Source organism: Notamacropus eugenii, chromosome 4 (genome assembly GCF_028372415.1).
Source record: "Notamacropus eugenii isolate mMacEug1 chromosome 4, mMacEug1.pri_v2, whole genome shotgun sequence".
Classification (NCBI taxonomy): Eukaryota; Metazoa; Chordata; class Mammalia; order Diprotodontia; family Macropodidae; genus Notamacropus; species Notamacropus eugenii.
The window spans coordinates 116,803,650-116,821,969 of record NC_092875.1 but is presented as its reverse complement, the minus strand read 5'-3'; positions in this window follow the sequence as shown (position 1 = coordinate 116,821,969).

Genomic DNA, 18,320 nt, shown 5'->3' with positions numbered 1-18,320 from the left:
TTAGGTGTGCTTTAGGTCACTCCAAATAAACTGCTATAAGTATTTAATGGGATTATTGCAGATCCTGAGGGAGAGGTCCTGTAGTCTGCAGCTTTGCGTTTGTGTACCAGCCGGAGCGGATCTAAGACCTGGCTGGGAGCAGGGGAGGAACATGGGGAAGAACATGAGGAGGGAGTGACCCTGTATAAGTAGGCAAAGAGAGTAAATGCCGTGCCTGAGGAACAATTCGTTCTGGTCTGCCCCCTCACCCCCGCCCCCAGCACCTCTGAACATTGTTGTGTGTCCCTCTTGTGGTTGGTACAAAGTTAATTTCAGCAGGTGACTTTGTTATAAAGCTTTCTATTTTCTGAGGGTTCTCTATAGGTGAAGATGCCAAAACAGCACTGAGATCTTAGGCTTTTTTTTTTTTTTGTCTAAGTTAGACGGAGGCTAGAAAAAATGCCTAATTGTTTTTCAATGAGAAACAAATTAGCAGACTCCCTGATGGGGCTATTTTCTTTCTGTTAACTTACCGAAAGAAAATAAGGTATTTATTGCCTATTAACCTCCCACCAGTAGTCTAGACCAGTTTTTCTTCCCCTGATGGTACTTCTTTGTAATTCAGATGACCAAACTGAAGAAATCCCAAAGGCTATCTAGAATGGGTCGGAGGAGAAAGGAAGGCGGAAGAAACTGTTACTATTTCCAATTTCCAGACGGTGAAAATGAGATCCCAAAGGGTGTGTTCCTAGTGAGTTAGGTGTATAACCGGGAATACTACGAAAGACTATACCCCATTTTCAACATTTTTGTGAATAGATTATTACATATTGTGTGCTAATTATCATACCTGGAGAGAGGAGCAGACCATAACACTACCGAGTTCTCTCCAGCCACCCTCCCACCCCCATAAAAAACGGACCCAAATCAATCCATGTATGTAGTCTGTGATCTTTAGAATCAATACTTGGTGAGTTGAGGTAGAACCGTGTGTGTGTGTGTGTGTGTGTGTGTGTGTGTGTGTGTGTGTGTGTGCACTGAGTTTTTTTCCTAAACTCTCAAAAGGACATCAGCGTTTTAAATTAATTCAAACAAGAAAAGGACAAAGGCTTCTGTGTACTTTGAGATTAAATTTCTTTTCTTTGGACCACAAATGTAGGCCATAGGATACCAGATTTCTAGAGTAGCTTTTGATTATCCAGGTCATATGCTTTTAGGCTGCCTAAGTAGACATCTGGGTGTAAGTGTAGACTTGGAATCACTTTGACACTTGCTAGCTGTGTGACTCCATTAGTGATTTCCCCTATCTGAACTTCAATTCCCTCACCCATTCAGGAGACTAGATCATAAGGTTTTGTGAGGATCTAATTTTGTAAACCTTAAAGCCCATAGAAGTATGATTTATTATTACTGTTATTATTATCTTGCCTTTTGCTATTTGTTAGCATCTTTAATAGACCAGGGGATTAAAAAGTGAAATCTTTAGGCATCTGGCATTGCATGTAAGTTTTTAGCCTTGGTGTGTAAAAGTTTGATGGGGAAAGAGATTTAAGCCTCGGATAATGTATCTATTTTGGGGGGGTTGTCTTATCTCTTTGTCTCGGAAGCCTTCTTATGATTCAAACACTGATCACTCCATTTTCCTATGGTTCCTGTGCACTTAGATTTCTCCCACATGATTATATTTAATCAAGTTCGTGTTTACATACACCTGGTATTACTCTCTAATTAGTTTATTTGTGACAATCAATCTAAATGTTTGTTAAGTACCTACTATGTGCCAGGCTCTCAGGAGAGGACTGTATGATGGAAAATGTGAAAGAGTTTACAAATTATCCTACAAACCTTTTGTCTTTAACAAAGTTTTAAGTTTCTCAGGAAAGGGACCATTGCAGCAGAATCAAGATGGAAAAAGGACAAATGAGTGAGGCACAACTTGGTACTTATATCTATGATTTCATCTGTCTGTGTACTTTTACTCTATCCTCATCTTCCTGTCTATGTTGTATCATAAATTTTCCTCAGTGAATCTACTCAAAGTGCTTGAAGATTTTTTGCTCTTTTTGTTTGTTGGAATAGATTAATTAAATGAAAAGCCCTTCATATAACCTTAGCTTCTTCCTACTTTTCTGGGATGTAGATCGACATATCTAGGAACAATTGCCGAGCTGAGTTGATCATTGTTTTTGAACTGATGAGAGAGAGGGAGGGAGGGGGGAGAGAGAGAGAGAGAGAGAGAGAGAGAGAGAGAGAGAGAGAGAGAGAGAGAGAGAGAGAGAGAGAGACAGAGAGAGAGAGAGAGAGAGAGAGAGAGAGAGAGAGAGAGAGAGAGAGAGAGAGAGAGAGAGAGAGAGAGAGAGAGAGAATACAGGAGGTAGCAGAAGAAAAGTAGGGAGGTAAAGCATGGCCAGCAAATTCCTGAAATAGCATAGTTTTTTTGAATCATTGATAGAATAATGAATTTAGGATTGAAAAGTACTTAGTTTTACATTGAATGAAAAAAGTCATTAATTTTGATTAGACTCACAAAGGTAGCATGACTTATCCAAAGTCACACAGTAGTTAATCTGGAATTTGAACTTAGATCTTCATATTTCAAATTCAGGACTCTTTTCACCATACAATACTTTGTGTATTCAACCTGTCCATTGAATTTACTGGATACAGTGTTGGTCTGCAATTGGACATCCGCCCAGTATGACAACTCTTGAAATGACGAAGAGATGCAATTTACTAGCAATAAAACACAGACAAACCAATTTTACACTTGGACTTAAGCAAGGAACTCCACAGTCTGGCTCCAATCTTTCTTAATCCAGTCCTCCTTATAATTTTAGTACTTCCTTTCTGATATATCTCCAGTTTTTTCCCATATGTAACTTGTTCATATCTCTTTTCATGTTGTCTTCTCCATTTCACCATGAGCTCCTTGAGAGTAAGGATCATTTTTCTTTTTTGCCTTTTTTTATATCCCCAGTTTTCAGCCCAGCACCTATTTGCATTTAATAAATGCTTCTTGGCTTTCCAGCTTTATCTTTATTACTGCTCTCCAAGCACAAAACATTTAAGCCCATCTAGACTATTATGTTGTACAAATGTTGTTTGCCATCTTCCTCCATCATTGTGTTCAGGCTGTTTCCCATACTTGAAATGCCTTTCTGATTTTCATACCTCAGCCCCTTGGACTCCTACCTACCTTTTATAGGCCGACTTAAATGGCACCTCCTTAATGACCAGAATTTCTTGATTCCATTTGTTAGTAACAATCTCCCCCAATACTTCTCCTAACATGTAGTCTTTCACCTCACGAATACATTTATTATTTAATATTGTATCATATAGGGTATGTGTGTGTGTGTGTGTATGTGTATGTGTGTATTTGTGCCTTCTTCCCCTTCTAGGCTTCAGTAGCTTAACTATACATTTCTCCCAGGATATTCTACAGTGCTCTGCTCATAGTAAGCACTTAATAAATGTTTTTTGAAGAGAAAGAAAAAATTACTTAATTCAATATTATGTGCCTACTATATGTAAGACACTATACTCAGTACCCTGGAAAAAATAATAAATGATTAAAATTGAATTGAATTAGTGGAGAAAAATGGGGTCATGATAGGTGGAGAGAAGTAGGTCAGATACAAATATAATATATATTATATACAGTATAAACATACTGTATATAATATAAAATAAAAATAGTATAAAATAATACGAATAATATAACATAGAATGTGATTTATAATGGGGGCAGGGAATACCCAAGTTTTCCTGGAAGGATTTGGTAGGCTTAGCCACAGGTGCCAAACTTCTGATATCCTTTAGCATATTGCAGTTGTGTGAAGACAGATCAATGAATATACAAATGAATAGATTTTGAAAATCAATTGAACTCATATAGGATAAGGAAGACATAACTGAATAGTGATAGTTCATATGAACTGGAGATTTTAGTGAACTACAAAGGAAATACTAATTGGTAAAAAAAGAGAATAGCCCCAAACCACTAACTAATGTGATTCTTGGCTGCCTTGACAGAAGCCTGGTATCCAGATGGTGGAAGGTGACTGTCCAGCTGTGTTCTGGGCTGGTCAGACATTATCTGGAGTATTGTGTTCAGTTCTGGGTGGAACATTTTAAAAGGGACATTGAGAACATTCAGAGAAGAGTGACCTGACAGAGGGAATTTGAAACCATACCTTATGTGTAAGGATTGAAGGAACTGGAGATGTGGCCTGTTGAAGGTCAGCTTTAAGAGACATGCTACTTGTTTTCAAATATTCTAAGGGGCATTCACAGGGAAGACAAAATTTGTTCCACTTTGCTATGGAATGCAATCCAGTCCAATCTAAAACATTAATTAAGCACTTACTATTTTCCAGACATTAAGATAGGTGCTGGAGATATAAAAACAACATTAAAAGTAGCATATAGGGGGGCGGAGCCAAGATAGCAGAGTAGAAAGACGCACATACACATAGCTCCGAACCCACAACCCATGGAACAACTACAAGGAGGTAACTCACGGCGAATTCTGCACCCAGAGGCCACAGAACATTGGAGCGAGGGAGATTTCTGTTCCGGAGAGACCAGCAGACCTCTCGCAAAAGGTCCTTCGCGCTGCGGACTGGGCGCCAGGACTGGGAGCTGAGAGCAGCCCTGCCGCGGCCGCGGCACCGAGAGGAGGAGATCCGAGTGGGCTTCAGGGATGGGATCTCCAGCGGCCGCACAGGTCCCTCCACCCACAGGTGATGGGGGTCGGTGAGAGAGTCTCTTTGGCGGGTCGAGGGGGGAGTGGGGTGCCCCCATGGCTCGGGCCCCCTTGGGAGACAGGAGCTGAGGGGCGGCGGCAGACTGGGGCTCCCCAAGCAGGCAGGAGCCTGGATCCATTATTGAAGGTCTGTGCATAAACTCCCTGAGGGAACTGAACCCGTGAGGCGGCCCTGCCCCGACCTGACCACCTGAACTTAATCTCACACTGAATAGCAGCCCTGTCCCTGCCCAAAGCCCTGAGGCTGGAAGCAGCATTTGAATCTCAGACCCCAAATGCTGGCTGGGAGGATCAAGAGGCGAGGTGGGTGTGAGGAAAATATTCAGAGGTCAAGTCACTGGCTGGGAAAATGCCCAGAAAAGGGAAAAGAAATAAGACTATAGAAGGTTACTTTCTTGGAGAACAGGCGTTTCCTCCCTTCCTTTCTGATGAGGAAGAACAATGCTTACCATCAGGCAAAGACACAGAAATCAAGGCTTCTGTGTCCCAGCCCACCCAATGGGCTCAGGCCATGGAAGAGCTCAAAAAGAATTTTGAAAATCAAGTTAGAGAAGTGGAGGAAAAGCTGGGAAGAGAAATGAGAGACATGAAGTCAAAGCATGAACAGCAAATCAGCTCCCTGCTAAAGGAGACCCAAAAAAATGTTGAAGAAAGTAACACCTTGAAAACTAGCCTAACTCAATTGGCAAAAGAGGTTCAAAAAGCCAATGAGGAGAAGAATGCTTTCAAAAGCAGAATTAGCCAGATGGAAAAGGAGATTCAAAAGCTGACTAAAGAAAATAGTTCTTTCAAAATTAGTATGGCACAGATGGAGGCTAAGGACTTTATGAGAAAGCAAGAAATCACAGAACAAAGCCAGAAGAATGGAAAAATGGAAGATAATGTGAAATATCTCATTGGAAAAACAACTGACCTGGAAAATAGATCCAGGAGAGACAATTTAAAAATTATGGGACTACCTGAAAGCCATGATCAAAAGAAGAGCCTAGACATCATCTTTCATGCAATTATCAAGGAAAACTGCCCTGAGATTCTAGAACCAGAGGGCAAAATAAATATTCAATGAATCCACAGAACACCACCTGAAAGAGATCCAAAAAGAGAAACTCCTAGGAACATTGTGGCCAAATTCCAGAGTTCCCAGGTCAAAGAGAAAATATTGAAAGCAGCTAGAAAGAAACAATTCAAGTATTGTGGAAATACAATCAGGATAACACAAGATCTAGCAGCTTCTACATTAAGGGATCGAAGGGCATGGAATAGGATATTCCAGAAGTCAAAGGAACTAGGACTAAAACCAAGAATCACCTACCCAGCAAAACTGAGTATAATACTTCAGGGGAAAAATTGGTCTTTCAATGAAATAGAGGATTTTCAAGCATTCTTGATGAAAAGACCAGAGCTGATAAGAAAATTTGACTTCCAAACACAAGAATGAAGAGAACCATGAAAAGGTGAACAGCAAGGAGAAGTCATAAGGGACTTACTAAAGTTGAACTGTTTACATTCCTACATGGAAAGAAAATATTTGTAACTCTTGAAACTTTTCAGTATCTGGGTACTGGGTGGGATTACACAACCACACATGCACACACACATAGAGACAGAGTGCACAGAGTGAATTGAAGAGGATGGGATCATATCTTAAAAAAATGAAATCAAGCAGTGAGAGAGAAATATATTGGGAGGAGAAAGGGAGAAATGGAATGGGGCAAATTATCTCTCATAAAAGAGACAAGCAAAAGACTTATTAGTGGAGGGATAAAGAGGGGAGGTGAGAGAAAAACATGAAGTTTACTCTCATCACATCCCACTAAAGGAAAGAATAAAATGCACACTCATTTTGGTATGAAAACCTATCTTACAATACAGGAAAGTGGGGGATAAGGGGATAAGCAGGGTGGGGGGATGATAGAAGGGGAGGACATGGAGAGGAGAGTGCAATTTGAGGTCGACACTCATGGGGAGGGATAAGATCAAAAGAGAATAGAAGTAATGGGGGACAGGATAGGATGGAGGGAAATATAGTTAGTCCTATACAACACAACTATTATGGAAGTCATTTGCAAAACTACACAGATTTGGCCTATATTGAATTGCTTGCCTTCCAAAGGGAAGGGGTGGAGAGGAAGGGAGGTAAAGAAGTTGGAACTCAAAGTGTTAGGATCAACTGTTGAGTAATGTTCTTGCCACTAGGAAATAAGAAATACAGGTAAAGGGGTATAAAAAGCTATCTGGCCCTACAGGACAAAAGAGAAGACGGAGACAAGGGCAGAGAGGGATGATAGAAGAGAGAGCAGATTGGTCATAGGGGCAATTAGAATGCTTGGTGTTTGGGGGGGGGGAGGGGATAAAAGGGGAGAAAAATTTGTAACCCAAAATTTTGTGAAAATGAATGTTAAAAGTTAAATAAAAAAAAAAAGTAGCTTATACTCTTAAAGACTTACATTCTGCTAGAGAATTCATGTAAACAGATAAGTATACACAGAAGGCAGACCTAAAACCAGTGGGTGGAAGTTATAGCGATGCAGATTTCAACTCAAAATGTATATTTAAAAGCAACAACAAGAAACAAACAATTTTACCTTTGATGGTCATGAACTCCCTGTCACTAAAAAGTATTCAAACATAATAACCCAGTTAATCAACAAGCATTTATTAAGTACTTACTGTTTGCCAGGTCATGGGACTTAGTAGTAATGGAGATACAAAGAAAAGCAAAAATATCATTGACAATCTGGGAGCAAACTTTTTTTAAAGGGAGAAACAATAATATATAAACATCTAGTTACATAAAATATGTATACCATGATATATAAGAGGAGATGGAAGGTAATCAGAGAGGCAAAAACATTGCTGTTGAGGACTGGGGGTGGTGAAAGAAATACCTTGTGCAGGTGAGATTTGAACTGATTTTTGAAGGAAGCTAGGGAAACTAAGAAACAGCAGTAAGGAGGAAGAGTATTCCATGTTTGGTAAATGGTCATTGCAAAAACGTAGAGGTAGGAGATGAAGGATCATGGAGTAAGTAGGGTAAAGTAAAGTGTTGGGTTTTTTGGGTTATTTTTGATACTAAGTCTCTTTATCTTACCAAGCCTGGAAGTGCAGAAGCCAGTCACCAACCCCACTGTTGATCATTAGTGAAGGTCTGACCTATTCCATTTTTGATCTGAGCTAGTTTGCACCTTCTTAGACAGGGTCCTCTTGGTCTTCTCCCCTTCCTTTACCACTCCTGGAGCTTGCCATATTGGTGTCAGACTTAATGGAGAAAATATCTGATAGCTTTTGGCGTATTACAACTCAGAAGTCCTGAGCTTAGATGATCCAGCAACCTCAACTTCTCTAGAACCAGGGATCAGAGGTGGGACAATGCATAGTGAAGGAAAGTAAAATAGAAGACTGAAGGTAGGAAGGTTATGGTTTCTGAAGACCTCTAAATGCCAACCAGGGGACTTGATATTTGATCCTGGAGGTAATAGGGAGCCACTGAAACTTATTGAGCAGAAGTGTAGCATAATCAAACCAATATTTTAGAAAAATCACATTAGCTGATCAATGGAGGATGGACTGGACTAGGGAGAGACTTGAGGAGGCTAAGTAGAAGGCTATTGCAGTAATCCAGTTGAGAGGTGATGAGAGCCTGAACTATGTGGTAGCTATGTGAGTGGAGAGAAGATGTCATACATGAGATATGTTATAAAGATAAAAATAATAAGATATGGCAGTGGATTGAGTATATGGGGTGAGCAAGCATAAGGAATTAATGACAGTGAATCTGAGAGACTTGAAGACTGGTAGGATGATGGTTGTTGTTCAGTCATTTCAGTTGTATCTGATTTTATGACCCCATTTGTGGTTTTCTGGGTAAAGATACTAAAGCAATTTGCCATTTCCTTCTGAGGTAAACAGATTTAAGTGGCTTGCCCATGGTCACACAACTAGTAAATTTCTGGGGCCCAGTTTTGAACTCAGGTCTTCCTGACTCCGGGCCTGGTTCTCTGTCCACTGTACCACCCAGCTGCCATGGAGGATGATGGTACCCTCAACTGAAATGGGAAAGTTGGGAAAAGGGGAAGGTTTAAAAGTAAAACTAATAGGAAGGCAGAGCCAAGATGGTGGAGTAGAACAACAGACCTACTCTAGCTCTCCCCCCATAACCCAAAAAATACCTGTAAAAAATGACTCTAAACAAATTCTAGAGCAGCAGAAGTCACAAAATGATAGAGTGAAACAGATTTCCAGCCCAAGACAGCTGGAAGGCCAACAGGAAAGGTCTATCACACCGGACTCAGAGCACAGCCCATGCCAGCCTGGGCCACACAGCGTGGACAGGACTGGAGCAGGCTTCAGGGCTGGGAGTCATGGATAGCAGCCATGATTCCCACATTTCTCAACCCACAAATGCCAAAGACCCCTTCAAAGATTAGTAAGAAAGCTCTTTCACCTGGGTGAGAGGGGAGTGTGGTAAGGCCCTGGCCCCAGGGTGGCAGCAGCCACTGCAATAGCAGTGGCCAGTTTTGGAGCCTTCCATCTAAAGACCCTGGGGGAATCAAGCAGGTGATCTGGATCTCAGCCCTGAGTGGCAGTCTTGGGGTAAGGAGGAGCACTGGAACTGGCATGGTGGAGCTGGTGGTGACTGTGGAGAGAGAATCCTAGTAATAGTTCCAGGGCAGAAAAGAGTGCTTGTAGTTGCTCACAGACCAGAGTGCAGGCCATGAGAGGAATAAACTCTTCTTCCTTGATTGTGCCATCTTGGAGGAACTGAGAACTTACAGGTCCCTAGAGATATCTCAGAGAACAGCTGCACAAAACCTCTGAAGCCTAGGGTAGTACACCCTTCACTTGACAAAGGACTTAAAAGTCAAGTAACTGACTGGGAAAATGGCCAAAAAAGGGGAGAAAATAAGACTATAGAATGTTACTTTCTTGGTGAAAAGGTATTTTCTTCCTTTCTTTCAGATAAGAAAGAACAAAGCATACCATCAGAGGAAGGCATAAAAGTCAAGGCTTCTACATCCAAAACCTCCAAAAAATATATGCAGTGGTCTCAGGCTGTTGAAGAGCTCAAAAAGGATTTTGAAAATCAAGTAAGAGAGGTGGAGAAAAAATTGGAAAGAGAAATGAGAGTGATGCAAGAAAATCATGAAAAGAAAGTCACCAGCTTGCTAAAGAAGACCCAAAGAAATGCTGAAGAAAATAATACCTTTAAAAATAGACTAACCCAAATAGCAAAAGAGGTTAAAAAAGTCAATCAGCACAGCACAGGATTTAGCAGCTTCTACACTAAGGGATTGAAGGGCTTGGAATATGATATTCCAGAGGTCAAAGGAGCTAGGATTAAAACCAAGAATCACCTGCCCAGCAAAACTGAGTATAATACTTCAGGGGAAAAAAATGGAATTTAAATGAAATAGAGGACTCCCAAGCATTCTTATTGAAAAGACCAGAGCTAAATAGAAAATTTGACTTTCAAATACAAGAATCAAGAGAAACATGAAAAGGTAAACAGGAAAGAGAAGCCTTAAGGAACTCATTAAACTTGAACTATTTATATTTCTACATGGAAGGATGTTATTTGTAACTCATGAGACCTTTTTCAGTATTAGGGTAGTTAAAGGGAATATATATATATATATATATATATATATATATATATATATATATATATATATATATATACACACATACACATATATATGTATAAAATGTAGGTATGTATGGATATGTATGTATGTGCATATTATATATGTGTAGATAGATATGTATATGGGTGTAAGTGTGTATGTATATATGTGTGTGTATGTATGTGTTTATGTATACACATAGAGGACACAGGGTGAGCTTAATATGAAGGGAAAATACCTAAAAAAATAAAATTTACTGTTGAATAGAATGTACTAGGAGTAAGAGAAAGGAAGAGATAGAATGTAACAAATCATCTCACATAAAAGAGAGAAGAAAGAGGTTTTACAATGGAAGGGAAGAGAGGGGAGATGAAAGGAAATAAATGAGCCTTACTTTCATGGGATTTGGCTTAAGGAAGAATAACACATACTCAGTTGGATATGGAAATCTATTTTACCCTGCAGGAAGGCAAAGAGGAAGGGGATAGGAGAGGGAAGGTAATAGAAGGGATAGCAAATTGGGGAACGGAATAATCAGAAGCAAACACTATTGTGGGAGGACAGGTCAAGGGAGAGAATGGAATGAATGAAGGGCAGGATAGGACAGAGGGAAATGTGGTTAGTCTCTTACAACATAGCTATTATGGAAGGGCTTTGTGTTGTTACACATGTATGACCTATATTGAATTTCCTGTTTTCTCAATGAGGGTGGGTGGGGAGGGAGGGAGAGAATATGGAACTCAAAGCTATAATAATGAATGTTAAAAATTATTTTAATATGCAACTGGAAATTAAGCTATACAGGAAATGGAGCATAGAATCTATTTTGCCCTACTGGAAAATAGAGGGGAAGGGGATGGAAGAAGGATGGTTAATAGAAGGGAGGATAGACTGGAAGAAGGGGTGGATGGGATGCATGCTGCCCTGGAGTGGGGATGGGGAGAGATGGGGAGAAAATTTTGAATTCAAATTCTTGTGCAAGTGAATGCTGAGAACTGAAAAATAAATAACATTTTTTTTTTAAAATGCAATGCTGTTTTGTACATATTGAGTTAAAGATGCCTAGGGAAACACTGAGTTTGAAATGTCCAACAAGCAATTGATGATACATGATTAGAGCTCAGAATAGAGGCTAGACCTTCATATGAAGATCTGGGAATCTGCTTAAAGGTGATAACTGAACCCATGGGACCTGATGAAATCACTAAGTGAAATACTGTAGAGGGAAATGTGAAGAGAGCTTAGGCTAGAGCATAAAGAATTAAGTGATCATGACATAGAAAAAGACCCACCAAAGGAAACTGGTCAGATAGTTGGGAGGAGAATGTAGAAAATGTAGTGTTAAAAAAAATAAGAGAAAAAAAGCTAAAGAAGAAAGAGTATTCAGGTAGAAAAATTGATTAACAGGATCAAATTATGCAAAGACACCAATAAGAATGAGGATTGAGAAAAGGACATGAGATTTGGCAATTTTGGCAATGATTTCTTGATCATTGTAAACTTTGGAAAAGGCAATTTCAGTTGGTTGATGACATAGAAAAAATTAAAAATTGGTTTAGAATCCAATGAAAGGAGAGGAAGTGGAGACAATGAATGGAGATGGCATTCTCAGAGAGCTTAATTCAGAAAGGGAGAAAAGATATAGACTGTAGCTAGTGGGGATGGAATGGAAGTGAAAGGTTTTTTGTTTGTTTGTTTGTTTTAAGATGGAGAGACCTAGATATGTTGGTAGGTAATAGAGAAGGAGACATTAGACATAGAAAGACTGAAGATAAAATGGGAAGTGTGGATAACTACTTGTTGAAGCTATTGTACAAAGGATTCTTCATTGCTGAGCACAGTGCCTGATACATAGTAGACCTTAAATAAACATTTATTCAACAAATGCATTCATGGTTCAGGTATGAGTTGCAACCGGTGACCTCTAAGGTCCCTTCAAACTCTGAGATGATATGGCTTTCATATATTTCTTTATATCACCCTATAATAGACAACCAGTAAAAACAAACTCCTGAATTGAATTTCATTTCAATTATCCACGCTCCCTTCAAACTTTCACACACCAGTTGGGAATGATTGAGTATTGGTTGTATTTAACTGACATAGCAATGGAACTTACTGTGGGCCTACGATAATGATCTGAGTTTAGAATTTCTGGCTCTGAGAATGTACTGAACAGGGACACAGGACAGAATTACCAGTTCACCTATCCTAGATAACTGCTTGTTCTCATTGTGTGGCCTCAGGCATAGAGCGTCAGAAATCTAAATGAATTTGTTAGAAAACCAGTTATGAAGTGCCTCCCCTGCCTTTCCTGAAGCATGCAAAATGTGCCCATCCCTAAGTGCACTTAAGGTACTCTAGGAAAGGATTGGCTGTTACCCTGGGGAGCTAGGTACTGGGAGTAAAGCTTTTGGTGATTTAGTTGAATGACAAAGCATAAAATTATTATGATTTAAAAATTTGGGGGGATGCGGTACAGGAACACAGCAACACCAACAGTATTTCTGTTAGCATTTAGATAAAGCTTTTAGGATCATTGAGTCAGAGCTAAAAAAAAAAAAAGAAAGAAAAAAAAAGACCTTACAGGTCATTTGGTCCAATCCCTTCATTTTGCAAATAAGGATTTTAAATGATTTCCCTAAGGTCACTTAGGGAGTGAATGTGAACCCAGATCCACTAACTCCGTAGTCAAAGCTCCTGCCATTGTGCCACATTACAAGCATAAAAAATAGGTTTGAGTTCCAGCTCAGCCGCTCATCTACGACCTGACCCCTGAGTAAGCCCCTTCTGTAATCTGAAATTTAGCTCCCTTATCCTAGCGGGTTAGAATTCTTTTGCTCAGATCATACTATTAGTCTTTGCCCCAAGGAACTCCTGCACTCCATGGGATAGTATGGAGGCTTGCTCATTGCAGATATAAGTTCCATACAAGTCTCAGCACACTTAGGCAAAATGGGTATACCTTTTGAGAACTAATGGACTGAAATTCAGCAGTGTCAAACTCAGTTAGAAACAGATCCCTGCAAGCAACGCACTGACTTAGAAAACCACAAATTAACACCATGTACGTTTTTACACTTTTATTTATTTTGTTAAACATTTCCCAATTACATTTTAATCTAATTACTTGGCTGAAGAGAATTTGATACTTTTGGTCTAGATGATATCTGAGCTGCTTTCTAGCATTGTATCATCCTATGTTAGTATGCTCATTGTATCCTCTCTGTATCACTGGAAAAAATTTAGTTTACTGAATAAGGAAAAGGAGAGTAGCCTTTGGTGAAAGGATTCAGGCACTTCACTGAAAGGGGGCAGTAGCAGAAAGCTACCAAATAACCACTGCCTTGTTTGCTTTCTTGTTACATTTACTTTCTCCTGGAACTGATGAGACAGCTGGCCAATATGTAAGCCTGCCTGTTAGAATCCAACTGACTGTCACCCCAGGAGGCAGACTTTGGGGGTTATAGTCCAGTGAATTGAAAATCAGCTCTATGTCCATTAAATCCTACAGCTGCATTGTCTGGGTTTTAGGAGGCTTTTAATCCTTTTCTGGACGAGCACTCATCAGTGTTAAAAGAACTGTAGCCTCTCCCTCTCCTTGCGGCCTGCTGTTTCAGATGGCACCCAACATTGTATTGTTCATGTCGAACCAGAGTTTGATTTGTGTACAAGAGTGTGAGCATATTATTGGTCTCCTGCAGTAGTCATGAAAGATGCATTTCAGCAGACTATTCCAGGGGAACATCAGATTTAAAATACTTCTATGTATTGAGTCTTATAAAAAAAAAATCCAAGTTTGGGAGTTTTATATAAATTTGATGCTTTATAAAAATCTACATCTTTAGAAGCATTTTTTTTAAATCAGTACCTTACATAAGGAAGGAAACATCAATTATGGAAGAAAAAGGTTTTCAATGAAGATAGGAGCTTAGGTAAGCTGGGAATATTTTCCCCCAATTCCTTGGTGTATTCTAATGAAGAAATAGGGTAACCTCAGTTGTAGGAGGAAGGAGCATGGTCCTTACTGGGCCAGGGTCTGAGGTTATTGAACACTAAAGGCTAGATGGGAACCCACTCAATATTTGGAAAATACTTCTCTTCTTCAGTGGGTCTACCAAATGATTTCCAAAATCTGTTCCAATTCAGAATTCATTTGTAAATCTGTAGGCCACAGGGAAACCAAGCACAAGTCAGTAACAATAGGGTAGCCAAAACAAACAAAGGCAATCTTAGACTCCATCTAAAACATGGTGGCCAGAATGAGCAAGGGGAAAATCCTTAGTGGGAAGAACACTGGAATCAGAGTGTGAAACTTGGGCAGGCAGCAGTTTGTAGTGAATAGAGCTGGCATCTAAACAAGAAGATTTGGATTCTAGTTCTGACTAGTAGCGCCAACACAATATTCACAATGGCCATGAATATGCCAGCGCAATTCTGAACAATGAAATACCACAGACTCTCCACATGAAAGACAGAACCAAAATATTTATTCAGACCTCAGAAAGTCAAATCCATCATAGTAACAAAAATCTATACACAATAACAATGCAGAAGACAAGACCCTTCCCAAACCCTCCTCATGCTAGGGCCTTCCCACAAACAAACAAACAAACACTCATAAGTCTAACTGTCTGCCTCCTCTCTCTCCCTCAGTTATGACTGCTCTGACCAAATTTCCCCTCAGCTCTGCTCTAACTCAGCCTCTTCCTATTTCACCCTTCCTGCTTCACCCATTCCTATCCAGCAAACTCCTCCCACTGCAGGTTCCATGTGACTCAGGCAAGTCACATGGGCCTATTAATAATTGGGAAAGAGCTTCCCATTTAAATTACCATTACATGACTCTGACACATACTGGCTTGGTGGATGCCCCAGGCAACTCTCTAAGGTTTTATGTTATAGAGCAGGTGCCAATCTCGACTGGTTGATGGTGTTTATGGAGTGAGGTGTCAGAATAGATTGAGGGATCTTAACCTTCTTTATATGTGTTATGGACCAACTTCTTTATCAGTCTGATGAAGCCTATACATTCTACCATGGTTTATTGTCTTCATTCATAATGGGAGGAAACGCTACACTTCAGCTAAAGGTAAGTGAAAATAAGGATGATTTTTTTTTTTCCCATCCAAGTTCATAGACCCCAAGGCGTACATGAACTCCAGGTTCAAAATTACTGGACTGCCCTTTTCTGAAAAAAAAGAGAGAGAAGTAGGTAGGTGCCTTCTTATATCACCTTTTTGGGACCAGGCTTGGTCATTATAATTTTGCAGCTTTCAGTCCCTTCCCGTTTCCTTTCCTTCTCTTCTCTTTCCTCTCCTCTCTTCTTTCCTTTTTCTTTCTCTTTCCCTCATATCATTCAGTCTCACTTTTGTTATTTGTTTTTTCCATATTTGTTGAGTTCATAGAGTATTCTGTTTTGTCTGCTTCTGCTTACTTCACATGACATTCACATGAAACATTCTCCAGCTTCTCTTTATTCATCTCAGCCATTGTCTATTGTTGTTGTTGTTTTACAGCCCAGTGATATGGTATTGTATATTCAAGAACCACTGCTTGTTTAGCCGTTCTCCAATGGAGGAACATTCGCTTTGTTTTCCTGATCTTTGCTACTACAAAAAGTGTTGCTATAATTAAATGATGTAGAGGAAAAAGTCCTTGGACTAGGTGATCCTGAAGATCCCCCCTAGTTACAAATTCTACAATAATGAGACATTAAATAAATAAAGATGCTGGGGAAGAAGGAGGTACTAAATATATCTTAAATGAGTCTATTCTACAAGAGAGAAAAAAAATAGAGGAGACTAATTTAACAAATTAATTTATTACTGTGCAAATTTCTACAGCCTGTAGGGTATTTGGGGACATACCAAGAGAAGAGGAAAGCAGATTTTAGTACACTGATGTATGGAACCATGATTTTTCCATCAGGTATTAAATGTAGTAGTGTGGCCTTAGTAAGAACACATTTGAAATCCTGTGGCATACTTTATTTTACTCTGCAAATGGAGCTTCAGAACCAATGTTTCAATGTGAGAATATTTAAAGACTCTGTGATTTTATCAATTGAAAGAATTTCCCCCACCAGACAGATGAACATTTGCAGCTTTTATGGGATTTAGTAGAAAAATCCTAGGGAACAGCCTGAGGCACATAGAAGTTAAGTGACTTAGAATGTAAGCCCCTTTTGAATAGAAAGGGTTTCCTATTTGTATCCCTAATGTCTGGCTTAATGCCTGGTACATAGGGGTCATTAATAAATCATTGCTGTTTGATTGATGTGACCAGGGTCACATGGCTAAATGGTGTCAGAGGCAGGATTTGAACCCACCTCTTCCCCATTCCAAACCCAGCATTCATCTGACTATACCAGCTCCCTCTACAGCATATACATATATGTTTGTGTGTGTGTATGTATGTATATATACATATATATGTGTGTGTATATATAATATATCATATCATATAAAGGAACAAAGACTGGACTTGTGCTTTCATTGATTATAGGCAATTCCCATGTATGGAAATTCTCTACGAGTGCAGGACAGCCTCTTCTCAAAAATAAGACCTTTGAACTTATTCCTTCTTAGTTTCAAGGCCAGTTCTCTATTCACTATGCCAAGCTTTATCTCCCTATCTATCTATCTATCTATCTATCTATCTATCTATCTATCTATCTGTCTCTGTCTCTGTCTCCAAATATACAAATATGTACACATACAAGATACATATGTGTACAGGCATATGATTACATATGTATGTGTATATATACAAACATACATTTGCTTATTCATATGTGCACTGTATACACACTCAGTAATGCATATGCCTGCATACACATACATGTATATATTCACATATATTTTACCCATGCATATCATCAATATACATGTATTGCATGTATGTATGTGTATATATATATACATATCTGTGTGTATGCCTATGCAACCAAATATCACATTTACATATGCCTGTGTGTACCTATGCATATGTGTTAATTTTAAACTATATATTATAGGATACCTACTGTGCAGTTTACAGCCTTAGAAACTTGTGTGGAACAGTGAGAAGCAGTTTGGTGTTACAGACAGACAGGTGGCCTTGGAGTCACCAGACTCCAACACTAGAATTCAAGTTCTGCCCTTGACAGAACTTGGCCATGTAACCTGTGCAAATTATTTACCCTCTTAGAGCTGTAGGGAAGAGGTGCCAAAGTTGTGCAAGTAAAACTTAATAGTGCAAGTGTGATCAGAACCAGATTAAAATGCAACTGGGAACTGTTTAACAAAATGAATAAAAATGCAAAACATAGGTAAAGTTAATCTGTGGTTTTTTAAGTCAATAAACTATCCCCAAGGATCCATTTCTATTGGAGCTTGATACCCCTACATAGGGAACTCTCTAGTACTACATATTGTAGACCTCATGCTGATTTGCATTGGTAGAGAATGTGTGTATGTGTATTAAAATTCAAAATATATTAGCTGTTCGGCCAATACCATTCCTACCCTTCTGTCCTGTTATTCATATATTCATATGCATCTTCACACTTTTTCAGTCATAGATTATAAACCATAAAATTTAGAACTGGAAGGGACCTTAAGTATCATATAATCTGATCCTCTTGTTTTAAAGAAGAAAATTAGATTGTGGGAAGGTGAGTTAAAGGTGTCATCAAAATTTTATTAACTGGGATATACCAGCAGAAGGGAGTTGTCTAATTTGATTGCTTAACTGAGTGGTAAGTAAAATATCCTTTTCCTTCATCTGTTAGTATTGAAAGTCTTTCCTGCCTTAGTGGGCAGGGTATAGGGAATATGGAATCATATGATGTTAGAGCTGAGACTAGTCCAAATGCCTCATTTTACAGATAGCTAAGAGAAATGAGGTGATTTCCTCAGTCACTTGAGAGCAGAACTGATATTTGAATTTAAATCCTCTTATTCCAG